Raw genomic sequence first — 16,223 nt, forward strand, 5'->3', positions numbered from 1 at the left:
TGTATCACTAAGCATTCAAGTGTGTAATCGTAGTCAAGTTCTATCACTGTTCACATCAGTTCACTGATCCCACACTTAGCAAAATTTCGTAGTTATCCTAACAACCTAGCCTCATCTAGCTTTCTTGAACTATGCACTTCGCATCTGAAACTGTTGGGAATGGGTCCCCTGGGGGACAATTTTTGGGTTAAAAGCCCAATTTTCGGGGCTAAAGGCCAAAGTTTTTGTAAAAAATGTAAAGTATCTGCATTTTGTGGCCATAGAGCGCGAAGATGTAAGCAGTCAAAAAGGGTTTCCACCCTTAGTTTAGATAGGTTGTGTCATCTTGATGAGATCTGCCCTTGGCCCACGGACCATGGCATTGTATAAAAAGGGAGTCTTAGAAGAGTCTAAGGAAGCTTGTAAGTTTTGGTGGATTTATTAGTAAGTTTATGGGTTTGTGAGAGCTAAGAGCGAAAATGTCTTAGCATAGGAAGAGGCTCTGTAGCTTAGTGTGCAGAGGCCTAGAGTAGAAGTCCACATCTGAGTGCGTGAACACCTACAGTTGTGTGGTGAGGATAGTCAGAGTCTGTATTGTGTTAGGGTCCTATAATAATAGGATTCATAATTTGGAATTTACTATGATTAGTCTTGTAATATTGTACATACTTTTTCTTTTTGCAAAATGTTTTCCCATATTAAAAATAAAAAATGTGAAGAGGGTAAGTCCTAAAAGAAAAATCAAATGTCTCAGAGTAAAGGATCAAAAAAGAAAATAAAATATGAACCCCACAAAAGGAGATAAAAAAATAGATTTTGAAAGTGATGAAAATTCAAATTCCACTACTTTTTTCTTTGCAAAATAAGAATGTGTGCAGCTTGTCAAAAAATGCCACAACCCATGATGGTCAAATCGTTTAATATTGATTCATTCATGCTTTAAATTTCATGTTGATAGATAGAGAAGGAATATCTAGCCAAACTATTTAATCTTGGCAGATTAGTGGTTAGGTAGAGAATAATAATGGGCTCATCAGTTTAATTTGAGCCATTGGAAGTTATAAGATTAGAATTAGATAGTCTTCTTATCAAAGAAAAAAAAATAAAGGGTTAGCAAGCTCAAATGCACCCAATAAATGAAGAAAAAATGTTAGGTTAAATAAAGGGTAGGTAAAAGAGGATTTGGAATGCATAAGGTTGCTAGGTCAAATGCACCTTCATCATGCTTAATCCTATGTTTCATGTGCAGGAGGAATTATCAAAGAAAGAGGACATTCACAAAGGTTGTATATTACTTTGGGTATTTACCCTAAAAAGTTATATTAATTTTAGGCCTGAATAATAAAGCTCATTCACTAATTTCCTCTGATTTCACTAAACCCCTAACATATCTAAATTATTAATTTCCCTTCATTACCCCTTCATTATTTTTCATTCCCTAATAAATTTCCCCTTTTTCATTCCAAAGGACCCTTCCCTCTTCATTTCACCTTATTCTAACTCATTTACCCCTTGTAAAAATATCCCTTCCCCTTCATTTTTACCTTTTCCCTTGTTTCATCTCATTTTCCATTGTAAACCCACTAAATCCCCCTTATCTTAAGTTTAAAAAGTTAAAATGTATTAGGCCCCATTCAAAAACCCTCCTTGATGCCCTTTTAACTCATCCCAAATGTTTTTCTAAACACCTACTCTCGTATTCTTCAAATCCTTTCTATTATTCTAACCTATATTCTCACTTTATATATTTCACCTTCCCACTATATTATATCCCCAAGCCATAAAAACCTTAGCATATGGGTTATATCCCTCCGCCATATAACCAATGGTCCCCACTTCTATTTTAATACCCGCCGCATCACTTATCCTCGGGCCCTGCCAATCAATACCTCGAATCATCCTTTGTAACTCCGCCACGTGATAACCCTCTGATCACCCACCTCCAGATCAAATGGCCCGCATCCCATATCGTGCGCTCTGAAATCTGATCTTTAATATCTCAAAAGAACACAAAATTCACGGTTTTTCCCACCCACCATTCTTCTATGTGGCAGCCCCACGTTATATCACGTCATTGGAAAAAATACCACCCACCACTCAAAAGCAGTGCAATGAACCATAGTACCACCTCCTCGCGTAGGATGAAACTGCCTACTATTCAAACTAAATCCCGCGCCTAAAGGTTAACAATTATTGGTTAAAAACCAAAAATTTTCCCTTTCCATTCCCTTTACTGTTATTCTGCTGCAAAGAACCTCTGCCGACCAATTCTAAAGCCCAAAAACTCTGCTCAATTTTTTTAACCCATTTACGACCAGAAGACACTGCAGAATCCGATTTAAAGCATCATAGAGACCATTGAAGCCTCAGAAAAACTCTGCTGCCTCCAGAGAACCTGTTTGCATACCAAATCATCATTTTCCAAGTATTCTTGAAAGTACCATAAAGGCAATATACTTAAGCCATGCACAATATTTATAATAGGTTAATCAATTGAACTAATTAAAAGCCTTGTCATACTAAAGGAAGCCATTGTGCATCCAAAAACCATTTTCTACAGACTAGTTTCACCTTTCATACTATTCTAGAGGTTCTAAGCTTACTCCTTAAGCCAGATAGTGATTAAGTCAATAAAATAAACAAATATATGGCTTCCCAAAGAATTCTGAATGCAAAAACCCTACAAACCCCTCACCTGGATATTGACCACCTCCCATTCGTCAACAGATATTTCCAGATCAAAGACACAACCTCCCCTAGCGATCTATTGAAACTCCACTATTGGAGTAAAGATAAATTCCTAGACCAAAATGATGACATTCATCTATGGGAATAAAATTAGCCCAAATACTTGTTCCCATAGGTATACCAGTTCCCTGAAATCATCCACCTATGCCAACTCTGCTATATCCTAAGTCAAAGAGCCATAGTCTCTCCTAACCATGAAATCTTGTTCAAAATCACTACAGAGTCAATAAATGAAATGTTTCAGATCCAGCCAATGCCTAATGAAACCCCATTTTCTATTGGAAACCTATTTGATTTGTACTTAAAACTGGACCATCTCAAGAGATCTCAAAATTTTCAGACTTTCATCCTAGAAGAGGCTCATATTCCTATAGACAGTCCTCCATACTCTGCTACCATTTTCTCTGAGAAGGCAAGATAGATTGTAACCATGATGTCTTCTATTCTAGGATATACCATTGATGAACATGTAGATGGCCCTATACTTTCTTTCCTTTCTATTTTTTTCCAGGAAAACCTCCAGCTGCAGTTTTCAATTTTGCCCAGTTCTTAGCAGATAGAATACATGATCAATTGATCAGATTGCCAGATGAAAGAGTATTCAAATATTCTTCATTATTGTTCCATATGTTCATATATTTCCAATTCGACAAGTTTCCAGTTAACATCCAAAACCTAAACACTGAGGGAAATCCTAGATCTGTTATCTTTTGGACACCCTTAATCCAAAAAATATTCCACAATTTTCAGCTACAAGGAGTTCATTGATTCATTTTTCCACCCAGTGGTTAACATGCTAATCAGTAGCAATCAACCCAGGGTTAGTCATGAGAAAAATAAAGTTTTATAGTTTTTTAAACACAATAGAATAGGGGACTGGTATTTATACTAGAACCACACTAAAATTAGGGTGTATGGATGCCAACTCACTCCCTATAAGCTTCCCAAATATCTTCCCATGAGGATATTTTCATTAGAGCATATCAGGCAAATCATAAATTCAGATGATGTGAATTTTCTATCAGCCAGGAAGAAAACACAGTTCAAAATAAAAAGCTAGTTTGGTCCTTTTATCTGTAATAATAGGGAGGTTGGAGAAGAAGCATATTTTTTTTTACAGGAAATGAATTTCAGTAATAGTTTGAAATGGAAGTATGATCCTTTAGGTTTCATAAAGAAGAAAACACAGTTCAAAATAAAAAAACTAGTTTGGTCCTTTTATCTGTAATAATAGGGAGGTTGGAGAAGAAGCATATTTTTTTTTACAGGAAATGAAGTTCAGTAATAGTTTCAAATGTTAGTATGATCCTTTAGGTGTCATAAAAAAACTAAAACCCAAATTTAAATTTAAATTGAGCCCTTTTACTCATGAGTCCAAGCCAGAGATTGAAAAATATGCCAACCAGTCAGAGTGGTTGGGAAACACCTTAATGGATATGGAGAAACAGATGGATACTAGTTCCATTCTACATACTCTAGCCCTACAGGATAGAAATGAAAAAGGGACTAGGGAAGAAGGTTCTTGCTCAAATATAAATACAACATATGAGAAATTTGAAATTATGTACAAGAAGGAGCCAAAGCTAAATCCTGTAAATGTGCAAGAAGGGACAGTTGAGACAATTGTAATCATTGATACTGACACGATGGTTAAATAGAATACAACTCCAGTAGTTTTAGAGGAAACTCATCAGCCTTCAACCTATAATACTCAGATTATTCAAAAGCAGCTTAGTATTGAAGTGCCTTCATCCAACAAACTAGTGGATAAAGAAAAAGACATAAAGGAAAAATATAAAGAAATGAAGCATTGAAAGTTGAAACCTATGCCCAAAATTTCAAACAGACTCCTAGTGATCAAAATAGGTTATTTTTAGCTTTTGACCTTAAAACAAGGAAGATGCATATGACCTTTTCACAACCCACAGTATAGCATCCTAAGCCATCAACAGATTACAAAAAGATAGAATTTGAAGTTTTTGCCAAGAATGTTCATCCTATAGATCAAATTGAGTTTCATAAGCAAGAAGGAGAAACGATATACTCAACAACGACCAACAAAGCTATGAGTGTACAAAAACTTCAAAATTCACTAGAGAATATCACAACACAGTTTAAACTAGAGAAGGCATCCTCATAAGAAAAGGATAATAGAATTAAATCACTAGAAGATTTGGTTATTAAGATTGGATATAATCCAAATGACATCAAGACAGTAGAAAATCTCATAAAAAAAAGAATGAAGACATTGTTGAATTGAAGAAGTAGATAAAATTTCCTCCTTTTGAACATCTAGAGACCAAGGAAGTTCTAGAGAATCAAAGAGAAAAATATGAGATGATGAACCTCATTATTTAGTTAAATACTCAATTAAAAGAAATGGAGAATTAGATGGATAAGTTAATGCAGGAGAACCAGGCCAGCATGGAAGCATCTATTATCATTGCTATTCCTACAGTTACTACAATAGTTTCTTCTACTTTGGCAGCTTCAGTGGCTACAATAGCTCCAGTAGCTACAACATTTCCCACTACATCTACAACTACATCAGTAATAGGTTCAACAACAGCAACACCTCATCCTAGTGATGAAGAAAGTAAACTGATCAAAGCCATGGAAGATATGTCATCCAAAAAAAATGAAAAAATTAGACTTAAAGAACAAATAAAAATTCTAGAGGATGAAAAGAAATTGGCTAAAATCATGCATAAGAATGTGACACAGAAGTCAAATTGATTGAATGAAAGGATACATAAGTTAGAGAAAGAATTGACACTGAAAGAGCCACTAGTCCAAGCAAAACAACTTTTATGGGCCAATATCATTGACTCAGTCAAAGATATTTGGCCATCTATATAGGTGATATTTGAGCAAAATGATTTTTTCAAAGGGGTTGGTGAGGCAATTCAGAGGGTAAGAGCTGAACTTGGGAACAAGCCAAAAGAAGCCTCAAGAATAATCCAGTTCCTTAACCCAAAGAACAAGTATGAACTGCAGGAGCTTGGAATAGCTGGCAGAACTGAGAGCATGCTAGAGGTAAAGAAAGTAATCACCAAAATGAATATGACAATACAACTTGAGGAGAAATGCCAAACAATGGAGCTAGCAATAGCCAGGTTATGGTGAAATTTGATGCTTCGAGGTAGAAAGTTATGCCTAATCCTTTGGTGATTAATGACAGGTTGATGCCACATGAATAATATGATAAGAAAATTAGAGAAGTGGCAAAGGAACAAGCCAACAATTCCTCTATGAAAGAGGTTCCTACAGGAAAAGTGGTTTATCAGACTTTTGAGAACCTCTTTTACCTCCAGCATGAGGTAAAACATCTCTTTATAAACAAGCCTAATTTTTCAAAATACACAGAAACTTATGAAATCTATATAAGAATGGTAAATATTAAGTTAGTAGATGCAGAGTATTGGGAAATTTGAATGATTTACTATGAAGATTAAAATTAAAATAGGTAAAAGAGCAATCAAGGTTAAAACATAAACAGAGCAATAATAGAGTTTAATGATGAAAGAGTATCAGTAAAAGCCAGTAAAAGGGACAGCCAGCGTAGAGCAACAACAAGAGAGGAAAAGCAACATAATATCAAAGCAAAGCCAACAGAAAACAATAAAAGAGGAACATAAGTCACATGTCTGTCTCTATCTTCTTGCATGAAGATATTTATTTTTCCCTGAATAATGCCTAAAACAATTTAGGATATTTTGTAATAGTTTTTGTATAAATACTTCACAATTTGACGTATTGAGGGTGGATTTTTGAACATTTTTATAAGTTATATTGATCTGAAACCTGAGGGTTTATTGTAACATTTTCAAGTCAGCAGACTGGACTGAGTAATAGAGGCTTTGCATTATAGGATTCATGTGTTGGGCCACTTCAGTGAAGTATCTTTCATTTTTTAAATTGTTATTTTATTAATTATTTCACATACATACATGTTTTCCAATTTGAATGAAATAACTAGAATGTTACTACTGAATTTTTTTAAGTACACTCTGTCTTGAATATTTATTCATTTTGATGTTTTCTTCTGATATCCAGAGTAGGGAATTCTTCATTTCTCCATAGTTTAAACTTTCATTTCCCTCATTATCTAGTTTGAGGAATCCTTAACTTCTCCTTGACCCCAATTGAAAAACCACTTTACCATCCAACCTAAAATATCTAAATTTACTCAGCTACCTTTCCCTGTGAACAATATCTTTAGAACTCAATTCAATCCTGTTTTCTTGACATTTGGACTTCATGGCCCAATGGTAAAATTACATTCATCTATCCATCTAAATGAGTTATTCCACCACCAAATCAAATCAAAACCCAATCAAGCTTAAATAACTAGCCTAAAATCAATTAATTCAACAAAGTTAAATTAAAAAGAGAGAGCCCTCTCTGAGCATTAGGAAGGCTAGATCCTAATCTCAAAAGTAGGTTTGTGGTTATCTCTATTATTTCTCTAAACACAACATAACAACCCTAGGGAAATTTTAGAGTGATAACATAGTGGCGACCATATTGGCGACAAGTCCTTAGTTTAATAAACCTTAAAGGAAATATTAAATCCCATCTTTTCACCTTAAGGCCATTTTAGGGTTAAAAAGTTTCATTAAAAAATTAAAGTTCTAGCTTCCAAAAGAACATATTATACCAGGGCACATCCATATCCAAACCCTGCTATAATTGTTGATAATCCAGACAAAATCTTAAGAAAAAACAATAAAGTAGAAAGCCAAGAAAGCATTAGTGATCTAGCCAAAGCGAATTCACTTCCTAAAGAGTTATCAAACTTAGAGGATCTTCAATTTAATTTATCATTTGAGCATTCATTGTTTCATACCAAATCTAAAACTTCAGTCCATGATACTGTAATAAACACTACTTCTATTCAATTTATTGAATCAAAGAAGAATACTAAACATCCTAATTTAGATCAACATGTTCTAGAAACTTTTGACAAACTTGATGCTTTAACCTCAAATTTGATAACACACATAGACGAAGCCTATTTTCAACGGTCAGTTGAATTAGCTGCCCTAATTTCTGCTACTCCTAAGAATTCTACCATTCCTTCAAAGTCTGTAAATTCATCATTTTTTAGTACCACCTCATCTATTATTTCCACTACACTTCATTCCATAGAATCATTCAACCCCAAGCTTCCTCTTCAACCTAGAGTTTTATTTCCATCTATAAATACTTGAAGCTCATCTGTAAACCCTTCAAGTTCATCTTCAAGCACTACCACTTTACCTCCTAGCCAAGCTATAATCCTAACCATGGCTTCCAGATATGCTCCTTTGACCTTTCCAGCTCAACTACATGCCATGCTCCAAGACTACCAGAGAAAAATATTTCAGTTTGATGGTACTGGCCAATATATTGCACAACAACATGTAAATAGAATGAATGATTATTTTGAATTACATGAAATTGATGAAGAAGAGGTACATATCAGATTATTTGTATAGATGAGGAAATGGTCTAAATCTTTACATGCTGGTCATATTATTGATTTACCTTCTTTCCATAGATTGTTTATCAATAGATGGGAAAGAAAGAAAAATCCTTTGCAAATATTGCCTGAATATGAAGACATTAGAAGAGCTCCTAATGAATCTGTTCATGACTATTGTACTAGGATTAATAGTATTTATAATGTAATCCCTGCAAATATCAAAACTCCACTAGGCTTGGCACTAATTAAATTTCCTGATGGTTTTTACATTGATATGTCTTACCAATTGAGAGAAATTAACCATCCAACTTTAGAACAGATGCAAAGTAATTCAGTTAGTGTAGAAGCTGACTTGTTGGTTAAAAGAGCTAGAATGAAGACTAACAAGAGAGTTACCATTAAGGAAGAACCATCCACTTTAGATGTTAAGATAGATAATTTGGCTAAAAGTTTAGAAAATTCATTGTATAGATTAGAAATTATGGAAAGAAAACCACAATGGGATAATCAACAACAAGGTCCTCAAATAAGAAATCCAAACTTTAGGAAGAATCCCAATATTGGTAAGTCTAGAGAAGAGCCACTTGATTAGCATATTAGACCACCTTTCCAAGAAACTATTCTGAAAGTTCTCACCAAAATGAAGAAGATGAATACACTCACATTAACTTAATGGGAATAAATGATGGTAATACGACCTTTCTTACCCAAGAAGAACAGGAATTATGCATGTTACAACAATTACAGTTACAATCAGGAGAGTCCTTTGATTATAAACACGGTTATGAATTTGCCATTAATAAAGTTCATAAGCAATATAACCTTAGGAGTAAGAAAAACACAGAATCCCCTACCAATAAAACTATCCAAACTTAGACCAAGAAAATATTGGGAGCTCCTACAACCAAAGTGTTGCAAATTCTCGCTAGGGAAACCCAAAAAAATTTGACTCCAAAGATTGCAGCTAGTCAAAAAATTGTAGACATTATAGAAACTTTTGTCAAAAATTCAGCTAATATTAAAAATCAGTTGCTGTTAAAACTTCAAAAGATGTCCAAAAATCAACTGATACTCAAGCTTCAAATGCTATTCAGATTTAAACTACCTCCCAAACTATTCCAAATCGAAAAATTGAAAATTGTGAAACAATGGACACCCAAACAGAAATTGAATTACCAACTGAAGGTAAGAAGGAAAAGTCTACACAAACTCCAATTTCTAAGGAGGAAATCATTCAGTTAGGAAAAACATAGACTCCATTTAATATCCAAACTGAAATTGCCAAATTGAAAATATCAGTTCCTTTAATAAAATTGATAAAAAATGATTCCTACAAAACCCAAATCATAGAGACATTGAATATAGATGAAGGAGATGACTCTATTAATCTAAATGATGACCAACCAGAGTTAATATTTGGTCCTGAGGTAAATGTAGAACATGAACAAAGTGGTGTTCCTCCATTCTACATTAGCTTGACTATTCATAATCAAATCTGACACAATGTTATGTTAGATTCAGAAGCATCTCACAATTTAATGCCTAAAGTAATCATGGAAACATTGGATTTAGATATAACCATACCATACAAATATCTTTTCTGTTTTGATTCTAGTAAAGCTAAATGCCGGGGTCTAATCAAATACTTGTGTGTCACTCTAGTTCAATACCTAGGTAAGAGTATTGTCATGGATATTATAGTTGTTGATATCCCTCCAAAGTAGGGAATGCTATTATCTCGCTCATGGGGAGCAAAATTGTAGGGATCCCTACAGTTAGACATGTCTTATGCCATAATTTCAGTATTTGGTCAACCAAAAAATCTTTATAGAGAAACTTTAATAAAATACATGGTCAGTAGTACAGATAAACCACAAAACTATCCTATCTATTCTATACATTATGATATAGATTCTTTCATTTTATGTAATTCAGACACTGGAAAAGACTAACATAGTTGTAAAACAAGAACATAAAGAGCATAACAGAGATAATATGTTTCATGAATCTAGATGGCACTTAGACTTTGATGTTTCAGTGAATAGATTAGGAGCAAGTGCAAGAGTTTGGATTCATAACATGGAAAATAATCATTCTGAAGATCATGCCTTAAGATTAAATTTTAAGTGCAGAAATAACATGGCAGAGTATGAAGCTTTGATCTTAGGATTGTAAATTGTAAGAAAACTTGGAGCCGAGAGAGTTTTTATCATGGGAGACTTAGAATTAATCATAAAACAAATTAAAGGAGAGTATTCTGTGAATAATCCTAGACTTAGCCAATATAGAGAAATTGTTCTAGATCTGATTAAAGAACTTCTTGAAATTGATTTTGTTGTTATTCCTAGGAAACAGAACATGCAAGCTCACAATTTGGCTACTTTTTCTAGCACTTGTATATTACCTTTTCAGCCCACTCACCAATACACTGTAGAGGTAAGACACATGCCTATCATACCTAATAATCTGAAACATTGGCAGATTTTTTCACAAGATCCTCAAATCCATGATTTTATGAATGCTGAGGGAGAGTTCCAAAACTGTAACATAGATATTGATTGTACAATAGATGACATCATAGATAGTGAGATAGATATAAATGTTATAGATGTAAATAAACCCACTAAAATCACTAAAGTAGAAGTAGATAACTTAGAAAAAGTAGAAATAGAAGAAATAGTCAATGATGATTCTGAGATTTTAAACCTTAAAAATAACTTTTTGCCTAAGGGATTGGTCCCATTAGAAGATTTTTTTTATTCAAATGATGTATCTAGAAAATAGAAAATGGAGCCTTTAAGATCAAACATAGAAGAATGTAACTTAGGAAGAGAAGAAAAACCTAAGCTTATTAAATTATCCAAAGCATTACCTCCAGCTAAAAAGCTGAAATACATAAGTTTGTTTAAAGAATTTCAAGATGTCTTTTCTTGAAGTTATGAAGACCTCAAGTCTTATGGCACCAGCATTATTCAACATAAGATACCCATCAAAGAAGATCAGAAACCATTCAAACAAAAGCTTAGGATAATTAATCTAGTTCTTATGCCATTAATTGAAAAAGAAGTAAAAAGGATGTATGAGGCACAAATCATAGCACCTATTAGATATTCAGATTGGATCTCTAATTTGGTCAACACTAGAAAGAAAACAAGAGAAATCAGACTCTGTGTTGATTTCAGAAACTTGAACAAAGTATTATGGAAGGATAACTATCCCCTCCCTAAAATGAACCACATTCTCTAGAGGGTAGTATGGTCATCTTGAATTTCATTACTTGATGGACTCTCTGGATATAATCAAATCCTAGTCCAACCCGAAGATCAAGCAAATACTACATTCACCACTCCCTAGGGTACTTTCATGTATTTGAAAATTCCCTTTGGATTGATGAATGCTAGAGCAACATTCCAAAGAGCAATGAACATAGCTTTTGCAAAAGAAATCCATGACTTTTTAGTTTTTTACTAAGATTATATCGCAATGTTTTCCAAATTAGATAATGAACATCTAGATCATTTGAGAAGATTTTTTATTAAATGTAGAAAAATTGGCATTTCATTGAATCCCAAAAAGAGACTCTTTGGGCTGGAAGAAGGTAAAATCTTAGGACACATAATTTCAAAAGGGGGAATTAAAATTGATCCAACTAGAATAGAGGTAATCCTAAACATCAGTGACCCTATAAACATTAAATAATTGCAATCTTTCTTAGGTAAAATAATTTTTTTTAGTAGATTCATTTCTAACTTAGCAGAACTAATCAGAGAATTGAATAACATGTTAAAGAAAGATTCAACACTTAAGTGGATAGTAGAGGCTAAGTAGTCTTTTGAGGAAATCAAAGAAGCCCTTACTAAAACACCTATCCTCATAAGTCCTGATTTAAAAAAAGATTTTATAATTTTTTCTTTTGCTTCAGAACACACTACTGCAACAGTCTTGTTACAAAGGAATGATCAGGGTTATGAGCAGCCTATTGCATTTTTCAGCAAATATTTGAGATATGCTACATTAAAGTATAATATAATGGAAAAACAAGCTCTTGCTTTAGTAAAAGACATAAAGGATTTAAGAGTGTACATTTTATACTCACACATTATGACATATGTTCCAAATTTAGTAGTAAAGGACATTCTAACACAGAATGGGCTTCATGGAAAAAGGGGCAAATGGATTGCCACTATTTTGGAATATGATATTGAAATAAAGCCCACAAAACTAATCAAAGGCCAAGGTTTAGCTAAAATCATGGCTGAATCAAACTATCAGACCTTAGATATAAATTTCATTGGTGCTCTAGATGATCAGGAAGAGATGGCGACTCCATGAATCAGTGAAGGTTTTTAGATTCACCTTGGTATACAAATATCATATTTGTTTTACATAATTTACAAGCTCCTCTTGGTTTATCTAGAACTAAAGGTAGATTCTTGAAAATGAATTCAATGAAATATTGTATCATAGATAATGATTTATTTTAGAAAGATAATGGTGGCATTTTGTTAATTTTTTTTATTAAAAGATGAACCTGACAAAGTCATGCAAAAATTTCATGAAAGGAGATTGTGGAGGACACCTATACTGGAAAACAACTGCTGATAAGATTTTAAGGGCAGGGTTTTACTAGCCCACTCTTTTGTAGATGCTCTAAAATATATGACCTCGTGTTGCAAGTGCCAAATATTCGAAGGAAAGAAGAAACTCTTACCATTTCCCCTCAAACTCATGTCCATAGAAATTCCATTTCAGAAATGGGGTCTAGACTTCATTGGTGAAATTTACCCATCTTCCTCAGCCCAACATAAATGGATTTTGGGAGCCACTAATTACTTTACTAAATGGATAGAATCCATCCCTTCTAGACAAGCCAATGATTCTGTCATCGTATCATTCCTTGAAAACACCATCCTTTCTAGATTTGGATGCCCCAAAAATCTCACCACTGATAATGCAACTGCATTCAAATCCAAGAAGATGGTAGTCTTTTGTAACAGATATCACATTACGCTTGGCCATTCCACTACCTATGACCCTCAAGGCAATGGGCTTGCAGAATCCTCAAACAAAACCCTTGTTAATATCATCAAGAAACCGTTAGAACACAATAAGAAGACTTAGAACAAAAAATTGGTTAATGCCTTATGGGCAGATAGACTCACTACAAAAAATTCCATTGGTACATCTCCTTATCAACTAGTATATGGAATGGATGTTGTTTTTCCTTCCTTTTTAGGAGTACCGGTGATGAAAATGATTCAAGAACTGCAGGTAGAATATAATGATATCCAAAGGAGGATAAATCAGAAAATACATTTGCAGCAAGCTAGGGAAGAAGTCTATGTCAAATCCCAAGTGATCCAAGATAAAATCAAAAATATTTTTGACAAGAAAACCAAATCTAATGATTTTTACATAGGTGACAAAGTACTCAAATGGGATTCTAGGATAGAAGTAAAAGCTAAACATGGGAAATTTGATTTCCTATGGTAGGGCCCTTATGTCATTTATGGTTACAGATGTAACCATGCATTTTTCTTGAAGCAATTAGATGGAACAAATCTACTAGGTGGACCAACCAATGGTATGATGCTGAAGCATTACTTGTCCCTAGATTAACATTAGTTCATTTGTTTATATTTCTCATTGTACATAACATTTCAAAGTTAAGATTGGATTAGATGATATCTTTTGAGGTTGAAGCCCGAAGAGAAGGCCCTGAGATTTGAAAGGTGTAACATCATATATATATAAATAAAGAAGATCATAGAAAAATAGTTACAAGGCAAGCACAATCAAAGTTTCAAAGGCTAATGATCTTAAAGTTCTTGTAATTTCACCAGGAAATTCCATCCCCATGTGGAGCCACTGTTAGGGTCCTATAATAATAGGATTCATAATTTTGAGTTAACTATGATTAGTCTTGTAATATTTTACATACTTTTTCTTTCTGCAAAATGTTTTCCCATATTAAAAATAAAAAATGTAAAGCTAGTAAGTACTAAAAAGAAAAAACAAAGGACTAAAAGAAAAGGATCAAAAAAGAAAATAAAATATTAACCCCACAAAAAGAGATAAAAAATAGATTCCGAAAGTGATGCAAATTCAAATGCCACTACTTTTCGCTTTGCGAAATAAGATTATGTGGAGCTTGTCAAAAAATGCCACAATCCATGATGGTCAAATAGTTTAATATTGATTCATTCATGCTTTAAATTTCATGTTGATAGATAGAGAAGAAAGATCTAGCCAAACTGTTTAATCTTGGCAGATCAGTAGTTAGGTAGAGAATAATAATGAGCTCATCAGTTTAATCTGAGCCATTGAAAGTTATAAGATTAGAATTAGATAGTTTTCTTATCAAAGAAAAAGAAATAAAGGGTCAGCAAGATCAAATGCACCCAGTAAATGAAGAAAAAGTGTTAGGGTAAATAAAGGGTAGGTAAAAGAGGATTTGGAATGCATAAGGTTGCTAGCTCAAATGCACCTTCCTCATGCTTAATCATGTGTTTCATGTGCAAGAGGAATTATCAAAGAAATAGAACATTCACAAAGGTTGTATATTACTTTGGGTATTTACCCTAAAAAGTTATATATAATTTTATGCCTGACTACTAAAGCTCATTCACTAATTTCCTTTCATTTCACTAAACCCCTTACATACTTCACTACCCCTTCATTATTTTTCATTCCCTAATAAATTTCCCCTTTTTGATTCCAAAAGACCCTTCCCTCTTCATTTCCCCTTATTCTAACTCATTTACCCCTTGTAAAAATATCCCTTCCCCTTCATTTTTACCTTTTCCTTTATTTCATCTCATTTTCCCTTGTAAACCTATTAAAACCCCCTTATCGTAAGTTTAAAAAGTTAAATGTATTGGGACCCATTCAAAAACCCTCCCTAATACCCTTTTAACTCATCCCAAATGTTTTTCTAAACGCCTGCTCTCGTATTCTCCAAACCCTTCATATTATTCTAACCTATAGTCCTACTTTATATATTTCACCTTCTAGTATATTATACCCTCAAGTCCTAAAAACCTTAGCATATGGTTTATAACCCTCCACCATATAACTCATGGTCCCCAGTTCTATTTTAATACCCACCGCATCACTTATCCCCATGCCCCAACAATCAACACCTCGACTCATCCCTCACAACTCCACCACACGATAAAACTCCGATCACCCACCTCCAGATCCAATGACCTGCATCCCATATCTCGCACTCTGTAATCTGATCTTTAATATCTCAAAATCACGCGAGATTCGTAGTTTTCCCTGCCCACCATTTTTCTAGGTGGTAGCCCTGTGTTATATCTCATCCTCAAAAAAAATAACACCTTCCACTCAAAACCAGTGTGATGAACCATAATAACACCTCCTCACATAGGATGAAACTGCCTACTTTTCAAACAAAATACCGTGCCCAAAGGTTAACCATTGTTGGTTAAAAACAAAAAATCCACCCTTTCAATTCTTTTTACTGTTATATTGTTGGAAAGAACCTATGCCAACCAATTCTAAAGCCTAGAAGCTCTACTCAACTATTTTAGCCCATTTACAACCAGAAGACGCTGCAAACTCCAATTTGAAGTAGCATAAAGACCATTGAAGCCTCAAAAAGCCTCTATTACCCTTATAGAACCTGTATGCATACAAAATCTTTGTTTTCTAGGTATTCTTGAAAGTACTAGAAATGCCCTGTACTTAAGCTCTGCATTGTATTTATAATAAGTTAATCAATTTAGCTAATTAAAAGCCTTGCCAAACTAAAGAAATCCACTATGCATCCAAAAACCCTTTTCTGCAGACTATATTCACCTTTTGCACTATTCGAGGGGTCCTAATCTTACTCCTTAAGCTAGACAGTGATTAATTCAATAAAATAAACAAATATATGGCTTCCCAAAGCATTGCGAATGCAAAACCCCTACAAACCCCTCACCTAGATATTGACCACCTCCCATTGGCCAACAGATATTTCCAGATCAAAGACACAACCTCCCCTAGCCATCTATTGAAACTC

Source organism: Pinus tabuliformis, chromosome 3_1, assembly GCF_031772625.1.
Source record: "Pinus tabuliformis cultivar Carrire ecotype Pingquan chromosome 3_1, CPIR1, whole genome shotgun sequence".
Classification (NCBI taxonomy): domain Eukaryota; kingdom Viridiplantae; phylum Streptophyta; class Pinopsida; order Pinales; family Pinaceae; genus Pinus; species Pinus tabuliformis.